Consider the following 11,962-nt stretch of genomic DNA (forward strand, 5'->3'; position numbering starts at 1 on the left):
TCTGTGGTATAAATGGGGGTCCTACGAAGGTCGAAGCTCAACGAAAGTAAGGTCGAAAGTAAGATCCTTCTCACCTGTACCGAGAATGAAGTAAACTCCTTTGGCAGATTCAAAATAATCAAGGGGAAGGACAAGGACTCCCCTGCCCTCCCTTCCCCCACTTCCTCCAAGTCTCCTCTAAACCCAGAGTGATTTCTCACAGCTTACACCAGCCTTCTCAGAAAGTGGCAGAAGTTGGCACCAGGGTAGCTGTCAGGTTGGCAGGTCTTGAGAAGGAGAACATCCAAAAAAAAAAAAAAAAAAAAGGTTAAAATTGAATTAATTAATTGAAGATACCTGACGGCACTCCACACTGATATCTGGGGAATGGATGTAGTGAATAGTGGGAACAAGTGAGCCCTTTCACCTGCAGCTGTAAGATCTAAAACTGTTATCATGAAGACATCTAGGAGGACATAGATCAAAACAAATGTCCCACCCAAGCCCAGTTTATTAGACACGTTCTGTACTATCTTGTCAGTTCATAAGCTCACCATACATTTCTGACCTCCCAGTGTGATAATTTGCACTCAGCATGCTTCTCTCCTTTTCAACCCTATACCCTCCTGTCTGTGCATCTGTCTCTCTCGCAATAATTATTCCTGCTTCCCTTCCTCTGGTAACTTGTCCTTTGTCTTCGTCACATAATTCTAAGGTGTTAAGCCTTTTTAATTACTCCATTTTTGTGTAGAACAAATGTGCAATTTGAGGTCTTATTAATAAAAATGTCTGTACACTCTAAAGTCACAGACACTAGAAGAACAGTGCAAATGAAAATTTCCAAAACTAAGAGATCTTCACATGAAAAGTCAAGCATTCATGAAAACATAATAAAACTAAACTGTAATCCCATCCTGCCTGCAAGTTTTCATTTATTTGTGGTTATTTTGCATCATAATTAAAGAGCTATTATTTTAAGGGGGGTGGGGTGGGGGGTCTTTTCTTCTTTATAGCCACGTGCTTTTTATGTGATATTTTAAATATTTTAAACACATCCATTCAATCACTGTGTTTTTCTTTTCTTCTTAGGAGCTGTGAATGGGTTGCCAAAGGAAATGTCAAAGGACACGTTGAGTAATGAGGATATTCATCACAGCAAATTACTCTCAAACAGATGCACCCACACATGCACGTCGTCTGATTTACACCTGGGTGCACGCACACATGCAACATGAGCACACAGCCATGTGATGCTTGTTTGTTATCTTGCCATTTAATACCATTCATCATCTCCATCCTTTTTCTTTCTCTCCATCCTGCGGCTGATCACGGCGATGAAGACAAATGCTGCAGCTCAGCCTCAGCTCCCTAAAAACATGCTCACCGATATCCTTGACCTCAGTGGGCTCTGGTTAAATGCAGCTGTTCCAACTCTCTGTGACCTTTTGCACTACTCTTCATCTTGTCAGTTCACCTTGAGGGAAAGTTGATGTAACACTGCCACACTGTGTGACTTTCATACAAAAAGAAAGACATATTTAGCCACATTTAGTGCTTAAGTAGAAAAAAAAGGGCCAACCTTTGTCTCTGACCTGTAAGTCACATGATTCACACACTGTTACATTTCCATTTCACGTTTACAGTTTCACATTATTAAGGACAACAAAAAATGCCACAATTTCTCATTTTATGTGAAATACTACATATAATAATGAGTTTATTGTTAGTTAAGTGGTTGCATGCTATAAACGGCTTGGAAAAACGAAAACAATGAGGTGATGAGGCGAGCTAAGGTCCGCTTGACTGTGATGGATCCTGTGGGGGAAAACTGTAAGTCATTTAAGTATTCTTCACCTCCATAATTGTGATGCAACCCAATATTACGGCTAAATGTGTAATAGGCATGCCGGTCCACCGTGTCATGCTTTGCCTCTCCAAAATATGAAGAGGACAGACACACATGCAGAAGTTGGAGTAAGTTGCAGTAACAGGAGGGAGAGATAATTTATTTTGAGCCAACATGAAAATAATCATGGGAAATCGCTTAAACAGGTATTATTAACACATTTACATAGATATACATGTTAGCTGACTAGCTTAATCATATCTGGCATTTAAGCACCCCGGAAAGCACTTCATACATTTTAACGCAAGAAGTCGGTAGTGAATAAAAAACATTCAAATCTCCTCCTCCTGGTTATGCAACTTCTGCATGCAGTAATCCCACATCTGCATTTGTGGACAGTGGACCAGCCTGTCTATTACATGTTACCTGCTCTTCTGACCCCACTCTCTTTTTAAGTTCTTAGAACTCTTGTTCTTTGTCTTCTTAGAGAAACATAGCAAAAAGCATAGTAACACAAAAAGGAACACAAAGCAGCAGTATTCCTGAAGGAATAGAAGTGGTGGCTCCGCTACAGGGCTGTTAGCTACCAACCCAGGCTTAAAATCCCAAATGGTGTCTTCTCTTTCAGGAAGAAGGCGGCCTTTACTGGCTCATCCATCTACAAGAAACAATCTGAAGTGGAGACTTCAGAAGGAGCATAAATCATGCTCAGCTCATCATCAGCTCCAGTCTGCAGATAACTGGACTTGAGGCCAATAACATGTTCACACCAGTATACCACAGGCTTCTGTTAGGTAACCGAGTGCATGCCTGTGTTATTAACCACAATGTTTTGGCTCATTACTGTGCACTTTCTGGAAGGATAAGCAAACACTTCAGACTACAACAGATCATGGGTTATTTCCCTATAAACCCAATGTTGAAATCAAACTAAATAGCTAGTGAAAACAAAAAAAATGTCAGACCGCTGTGGTACTTGAACCCGAAGGCTGAGCACTAGCCTGTATTTTGAAAAGTGTTGCTGAAGAGGTTGTGATCAAGCCTGAGTGTGTGAGAATGTGCTTCTGTCCTACTTCAGAAGACACTCACTCTCCTTCTCATGCAAACACCCGGTGGCTTTTAATTCCCGCTCCCCTGTGCCAACCACTCTTCTCTCTGTGTTTGATTTTATTGTATTTTTTCAGATTGCCAGTCTTTCTGCTTTCCAGCAAGCTACCTCACAGTGATGGTGATGTTTCTGTCCATTGAGTTGATGTTTTTGATGAAGGCCTCTACTTCTTGGGTTTTTGATTTGGGTGTCATACACATATGCAAGGCAGTTGCAATGTGTTGTCTTTCTGAAGCCCACAAGTTTACTTTCCATTCCTACTATTTGAAGGTTGGCTACAATGTGTGACACTGGGAAATCCAGGCTTATGCCTTTAGAAACTTTAGATGCAAATCCGATTGGAGTTGAAGAGTTAGCCCGTCATATTTAAGTAGTGCAAAATCCTACCATGTAACTTAACAGTACGTGGGGGACAACTTTTATGCAGGTTATGGAAAGAGCTTTTAAAGTAACTTTTGAGAGTTTCTGTGAAACTTTACATGCCTCATGTGTTTTTTAGGGTTTATCTTATTTTACCCTTTTATTTACACTTTGTTATTTGTCATGTGTAGGCTATGTGCATTCCAAAACGTGGCCACATTGATAATTAATTTCTGGCAGCTGGGCCTTCACTGGATCATTTTTTTTCCATTAATTTTAAGTTAAAGCTCATAAATCCTGCTTTATGGAACACAGTCTGTATAGCTGCACTGAAGGATTGTTTTCCAATCTCCCAGGGCAAAGTCAGCGGTCTTAAAGCGGACATATGCGTCCTTGTTAGTGCGAGTAGTTGGGAGTTAAGCTGGTTGATTATCTCTCCCTTATTACAAAGGCACTAGCCTGCCACTGGTGCAAACCTGGGGTCCAGTGTCTTCTCCAAGGACACTTCAGCATGTGGACAGGAGGGCTGAGAGATGAAACAGCAAACCTCTTCTACCAGCTTATCTGCCATTAATCTTAGATGGTTCACTGCAGATATTTAATTTTTTTATAGCAAACACAAATTCTGCCTTCAGTCAGAACCAGTGCTTCAAGTGAAATCGCCTCATCCTTTGGTTTCAGAGTTTAACTTCAACAAAAAACTCCTTGCATCAACTTGTTTTTCAACCACAATCACTTGATGTGAATATATTCAATTCTGTGCCATGTTGCACTGTACAACCTAGTGTGACTTTTACATGTGTTTTTTAGACAATATTTCAATAGATTTTTAATTGCTTCACGTTCACAAAATATGGGGTTATCTCAGAAGGCCTGAACTGAAACTGAGATTTCTGCTGGAGAGATGGAAGAACTAGTTCTGTGCCACTTCTAGGTAAATGATAATGACAGCCTCTACTGAGGTTTTCCAAGAAGCATGTCGTCATCTAAATCTGTCATTTAATACAACAAAAGCTAAACTTTCTTTATTGTATGCCAAGAGCTATATCTGACAAAAACCAGGTCTAACTTGTTTCCTGGACAGTGTTGTTTCTATTGCTGGCAGCATGTAACATGCAGGATGATGACAGCATTTATCAGCTGCCTTATATGATATTCAGATTTTGAATATTACATAGAGCACCGGAGGTTCAGACCAAAACAAAACATCACCTAGATAAATGTTCAAAATATTGTGACACTGAAACTGAGTGGGGGACAAACCAGGTCTTGCTGAAAATCTGACATAAACAGAGCAAAAAATCTGTTTTAAATGTTTTCTTCATGTTTGTCTGATTGGGCAACAAAGTGCACTTAATGATTTGAAAGAAATCTGGATAGCCAGCAAGAGCTTGTTAAATAACAACAAGAACTATGTCAGCTAATGTTAGGCTCAAGTGTTGCATCATATGACAGTTTATTCACTAAGCTTGTGAGTCCAGCAAAGTTGAATTCAAAGACAGTTTCACTAACAACAGCAAACAGCAGCTGACAGTGGCAAACACAGCAGGCCTACTAGCAGTTCTACATATCCTCAACAACTCACCTCAGTATGGCTGTCATTGGTCAGAAGTGAGCTTCTCTGACTCATTGACCCATATCAGACTCCTTTCACAAAGCCATGCCTCTTCCAGAGCAAATAGGGGTAGATATTTCTCACCCAGCATTAGCAGCTGAGATAAACAGTAAACTGAAAGCCTTCCACAGGTGCATCTGGATCCAGTTCAAAAAGTAGTAGAAAGCCACCGAGCAGCCACGACCTTTATGACGTACAGTTTTAAATCTATCCTGGCTGACTAAAACATGATTATGGCAGCGATCAAAGCTAATATTATGATTTGACTGGATTCTGCAATTTATGGACATCTAGTGGTAAAAAACTAACCACTGTAACTTTAAGTTACAGTGGTTAGTTTTTAAATGTCAATGCCAGTTTTATTTACATACCATATTTCATGTATATAGCATATTGCACGTAAACGTAATGTGCTTACTATAACAGATAAGAACATAAAAACATAAACCTGCAAGAATAAAAACATTTACTGTTTTTGAATGTAGACACAGATGGAACTGACCTCAGATCAGAGGCGTGTTCCAAAAAAGATGACCACCAGATCTAATTCTGGGAACAGTTAGAAGAGCTGTACCTGATGATCTGAGAGGTTTAGTGTCTTGGTATAGACACTGAGCAAGTCATAGATGTTCTGGGGTGCCAAACAACTGAGTTCTTTATAAACTAATAGAAGGATTTTAAAGTAACTTTGTGTTGAACTGGCAGCAAATGATTTCAATACTAATGTAATATGTTCAAACATTTCCATGTATTGACTCTGGTTGTTGCATTCTGAATAAGATGAAATCACAATTCTGCAAAAAAGAGTGTCACAGTATCCTGTTTGACATGAATGCATGGAGCAGTTTCTCAGAGCCAGTTTGGGATAAGAATTTGTATATATTTTTTTAAGTGAAGGGAAATAAATTCAGTCAAGGTTGAAGTGCATTTTTATAGAAGGTCTGAAGTGATAACATATTTAAAAGCGTAGCTGTTAAATTCACTAGCAGGGACACTACCTCAATTATGATTAGAAAGTATTTATTGAAAGAGAACGGCAGATGTTTGAGCTTGAAACTGCAGTTTAGGGGAAAATTTAAGTGAGGACTGGCAACAGCTCCAAGGCCAGTTAGATCCCCAGAGAGCAGAAAGCAGCACTGATTGAGATTTACAAAGATTTTGGAGGTTGCTGTTATTCAGTATTACATTTGCAATTGCCTCAAGGTGCTACAATAATAGACCTACAATAATATAGAGAAAACCCTAACAATTAAACAACTGTCCTTGAGCAGGCTCTTGGTGACAATAGTAAGGAAAAACTCCTTTTCAACAGGAAGAAACCTCTTGCCATCTGCTGCAACTTGATGGAAGTGGGTATAAGAATCCAGTCTGGGACCGATATGTGGCTTCATGCAATAACAAACAACCAAGGTTTAAAGAGAAGCATCCTGGGATTTCCAGAACTGAGGGTAATGTGTTAGCGGCTCAAGTGGATAGGAGTGAGTTTATCTTGAAATAGAATTTGAACTACAGAGAGAAGGTGAAGGAATCCTAGAATTATGTCACTGGAGTGGCAATCCTAATTGAGATTTGTTGATAAACTTTCAGCAACGTAGGAATCTAAAGAAAACCAAAAGGGACATGGATTTGAGCATGATGATGAAGCGAGTGAGGAGATGGGAAGATAATGGGAGACATCAAGAGGTTAAAGGGGGCATCTGACTGTAGTAGCTTAGAGAAAAACAAAATAAAGTTCATCACTCATTTAAAAACCTACTTTATGATTCAGTTTCATTAAGAAAAAGTCTAACACACTATATTTTTGTTAAATATTAAATCATGTATTGACACAGCCCTGTAGCTTCCCGTTTTTTCACTCTGTTTTTTCTTCAAAGAAAATAAATCAATAATATTCAATGACTGCATGCACTGAACTACTTTACATGTAAATGAACAGAAAAAGGCAGGTTTTATTTGTTTGTTTTTTTGCGTTATGAACAGCATGTTTATGTGGGAAAATGACTGCTTTTGCAGTCTACACCAAACCAAAATGTACTTTTTGTACTCAGGGGTTTAAAGGGTACCATTTTTCCCAACATTGCACCACATCCCACAAAGTCTAAAAATACTGTAATAGATAAATACAATAAAGATGAAAGTAGTTAACTGTTTTATTAGGCAGGTAAAAACAAATCATGTTATTAGCAGTAACTAAATGCAGGCCTCAAGGCTGTTTTCAGACAACCCACAGTAAATATATAAATGCTGCACAGATGAACACTGATCTTATTGTCTCTGATGTGAAGGTCTATGTTCTCAAAGGGTTAGATGTGATGAGCTTCAGGAGAGCGGAGGAGGAGCCATCTGCTGTGGCTTCAAACAGCTGCTCTCCACTTCTGATGTGCACGCACACACAAACCTGAGGCATCAACGCTTCAGATGGTGGTGCTTCATGGCCGAACATGAAACTTTGGAGGATGTACACAGGAAGAGGCAGGGTGGCAGCAATGAGACACACACGCTTACATATTCAGACAAATTTTATTAGAATGGACTGTCACGCTGAGCTGCCCCACTTTTGTGGCCCTTCAGATTTAATTTCCGGAGTGTTTCATTACTTAAAATGTGTCAGAGGTGACACGCAGTGGGAAGTGGAGCAAATGTTACTTTTGTTCAGAGAGAGCCAAGTTTGGGGGGGAACGAAAAAAGAACACACACACATCTGGCAATGTTTTAAAAAGCGATTAAATATTAATCAGGTCCACTGTTAGCAAGGGATGTGCCCGCTTTGAGCTGCAGGATGATGAATGAGCGCTCATGGCGAAGGATAGTAAGACAAACACCGCAGCATTGCCAAGAGACAATAGAAGGCTGGGAGATCTATCACAACAGTTATTGTCGTGGCAACCTGTCGCCGGTTGTCGCCATGCGACCGCTTCATGCTGCTCACTTCTAAGGGTCGTGGCCCTGGAGCATCACACGACGCAGAATCCAACAAATCAAAGCAAAAGGGGGAAACTTTTGAGTGGATCCCCGACACACACACACACACACACACACACACACACACACACACACACACACACACACACACACACACACACTTGGCCTTGAAAAACTAGGCTTTTTTCTTTAAGTGCCAGCTTACAGCCTCGCACAGGGAACACAAGCAAAATTACATTTCCATAATAATGTTTGTATGTGGATCGAATAATTGTTTCCAACATGCCTAATATCGCCAACTAATTAATAGCAATTTTCATGTAAATTTGGTATGAAATTAGTTCATGGTTTTTAGTCTCGGAGCGACCCTGCTCCACAATGATAAGACAACCCCACACTGCGTTTCCCTTTCTGTCTCTCTTCCTCGTCCTTGTTAGAACCATTTCTGTTTCCCTAGGGAACACGGGGAACCTTAATGACTGAACTATAAAGAGAAGTGATCCAGTGCCTCCACTGCAAACAAACAGTACAATCAAAATTAACTGCTAATGGTGTAACATTTATTAATGTCTAAACAGCTTACAGTAAGTTCATTCCTCACCTTGAAAACAGTGATTTTTGTTTTTGTTTTGTTTTTTTGGGGGGGGGTTGCCGACATTGACTATCTTTAATTTTGGCAATCAGGAAAACCAGGCTCTCTGATGACCTTAACCAAGGACGGAAGCAAATTCAAAGTGCCATAAAACTTGAAAACCTGAGGACAACGAATGAATGAAAACACTGTATAACACACAGGGCAAAGTTTTCCTTTAAATCCCTTCAATATTAATCTTGTGGCCCCTTCTCGTGTGTAATCCTGCAGCTATAGGGGCCTGTGTAATCTGCCTCTGGAAAACGCTGACTCTGTCTTGCTTTGACCTCTTTATCTTGTCGTAAAGTGCAGAGATGATGCAAACATACAGTATGACTCCCTTGCTTTCTATAATACTGTATGGGATTGACCTTGAGCTTTGAGATGAGGGTCTGTATGTTCATGTAAATGTAACCCAGGCCACCGGTGAAAGAAAAGCTTAACCGGTTAAAATAGGATTTTAGTCCAGTATGAATAAATGTATTTGTCTACTTTGTATGTGAAAGATGTTCTGCTCATTCTCACTGCTCTTTCCTACATAGGTCACATAACATTTTTGGCAGCACAAATAGACTTTTTGTTTTTGTTGTGCACAAGCTGTGATCGTGCTGCTGCCCTGATATTCAACTATCTTTGTGGATTTAATCAACAAGATATAAGCACATTTTTATTTTTTATTTATCACTGTAAAGCAAGTGTAAAGAGGTAAATTTCAGTGAGCAAATGTAATTTAAAATCATCCGTATATATTTAGTATATATTTTAGCCTTGATGTAACCTATCACTGACCATGAACACCACAGCCTGCTCTGCACCAGTCAAACATAGTGGCATCAATGTAAACTTCACTGCAGTAGTCCAAGTTAACGTGTTTAAGTAACGCAACATTTCATTTAAAAATAATTCAGCAACTTCTCATGTTCTTGTCACGTTCCATCTTTCTTAAAAATTTCCTCATCTGTCAGTGCACAGTAACTTTTTTTACCCTCTCCCTGGAAAACACAGCAGCTGTACATTTAGCTCACAGACACACTTTGTGACAAACTGCACAGAAACGTTTGTGTGTTTGCTGATATTTTTTGAAATATTTGAAAAGTTCCATTTGAAATGTCCTGCCACTTAAAAAAAAAATACACATGTATAATATGCATTAACCTGCGTGTCAGAGTTAATTGCTCATTAACTGAAGGAGTCAGAATGCCGTTCCAGACCTTTCCAGCCCACTTTAACCCCTGCAGGGAAGGAGTAGAAAATGAATTGACTGATGAGTGTGTATTTGGATTAAAGTCACAAATATGACTCCCATATCACACATATATATATATATATATATATATATATATATATATATATATACATACACACATATATATATATATATATATATATATATATATATATATATATATATATATGTGTGTATGTATGTATATATATATATATATATATATATATATATATATCTCTATCTCATGTTCTGCTTTCCTGAGGTGAATATAGGGTTGTTTTTGCGCCATTTTTCTTTAAAGCATTGGTCTTTAGGAATAAAACAGAGTTGCCCTGCTGCTCAAGCTGCAAGTGCGTGATTATGTTTTTGAAGCAAACAATTAGATGGTAGACAACACGACACCCTCTTATTAGCTCCAACAAAAAAATATTTATTTTGTAAGCACATTTCATTAAAACTACCCCTGCTGCTTAAAAGAATCAGTCTAATTACGCACATACTTTATGTGGCACGACTCGTCACCTTGTAATTTAAAGTATTGTACTGCTGAACAAAGTACAATAATTAATAAAAGTTATCAGAAAAGACTCATTAGAAGCTTTCTTTGTTCAACCATGATTTTAAAGGGCAATGAGTCATGTATGACCTTTATCGACCTCCATTGCTATGTTTGGCCGACTCATCAGAGGATGTTCCTGCACGACAGTTATATTTCTACAGCCAAGAGGAAGAAAAGCGGGAAGGTGACAGTTCAGTGCAGGAATACGGAACATCTCTCATCCGCATTGTAATCAGTAACGTGGGCTGGAATATTTTTGCACTTCCAGGCACTGTGAATTCAGCCTTTTTAGCCACACACCTGTTTCCCTCTTTTTTCACACCTTGTCATCACCTTGCTTCTCTCCTCTCTTTTCTTTGTTTTTACCTACCTTTCACCTATTTTTCTCCCTCATTCTTGCTTTGGGTCACTAATTGGAAAGCTGGACCCCCTAATGTTTCTTTCTACCTGGCACTACTTCCCAGCTCTGTACATAAGGTGAGAGATATCACACCTTTTTTCTTTTTTTATTTTAGGTGATGCAGCACGCTGACAGATCTACTCATTTCTAGCTGTCCATCAGGTGGAAGACCTTTTTACCCTCCCTCCTAATCTTATTTCAGAGCATGTCACCTTCTTTATTTTTAATGAAGGTTCGAATTAAAGGTTGATTAAATAAATTTTTCTCTTGTCAACGTTGGCTCTGTTTATCTCACTGCCTTTTCATTTTCTTAAACATTTTAACATTTTAATGTAATGTTTTCACACATTATTCCCATTTCTTTTATTTATTTTACTCAAAATTTTGATTCCAATTTAACAAGGGTAAGGAGAACAAGGTTGTGGACTTGTCCTCTTCTGTATCATTTTTGCAGTTTCAATTAAGACCAGGGCAATATCCACATCTCAGAATATGAAACAAATTACTTTTTTTTTTTTTATCACTTTTGCTTTTAAAAAAATATCTGATATATCTGAAATATCTGATCACAGCTCCAATATTTCAGATTTAAAGCATCGCTCCAAACGCTGTCCTTGGAATTGCTTTTCTCGTTACACTCCAGATAAAATATGGATCCAATCAGCGGCACACACTTAGATCCTGAAGGTTCCTGCTTATTTTCTTTGGATTCCTTTCTTTGTCTGACCTGGGAAACATCACCAATCCTCATGGACGTCCTTCCAAACTGCAGTCTCAGATCTTTGTGCATTCTGTCTGCCTTGCTAGTTCAGTTAACCTTGTCTATTCATACGTAAGCTGTGGTCCCTGTTAGTAACATTTTTTGCATGCTTTTGATTGATTGATTGATTGATTGGTAATTTATTTCAACATGTGAACAATATACAAGTACATTTAGAAAAGAAATAAGAGAGAAAAAAAAAATACTATACAAATTACATACAAAAAAACATTCTGATTAATTTACATGTTGAAAGGGAGTGGGAAGAAGTATACACTTATTTAATCCCACCCCTGTCCCATAAATTATCAGTGAATATTTAGTCAGCTTCCTTACTGATATAATTTGTAATAAAAATAGTGAACAGATTTCTGATATACTATATACTATAATATCACATCATGAATTTTTTGTTTGTTTGTTTTTAAATAGAGACATTCACTTAATTTAAATATTTTCCTTTTCTTTATAGATCGAGAAGATCATATTTTTATAACTCTTTTTGAACAGTTTTATGTTTGGACATTGCTTTAATTCCATATTCAGTTTGTTCC

Source organism: Mchenga conophoros, linkage group LG9, assembly GCF_057382185.1.
Source record: "Mchenga conophoros isolate Kocher_MC1m ecotype Shallow Benthic linkage group LG9, M_conophoros_male_GT1.1, whole genome shotgun sequence".
Taxonomy (NCBI): Eukaryota; Metazoa; Chordata; class Actinopteri; order Cichliformes; family Cichlidae; genus Mchenga; species Mchenga conophoros.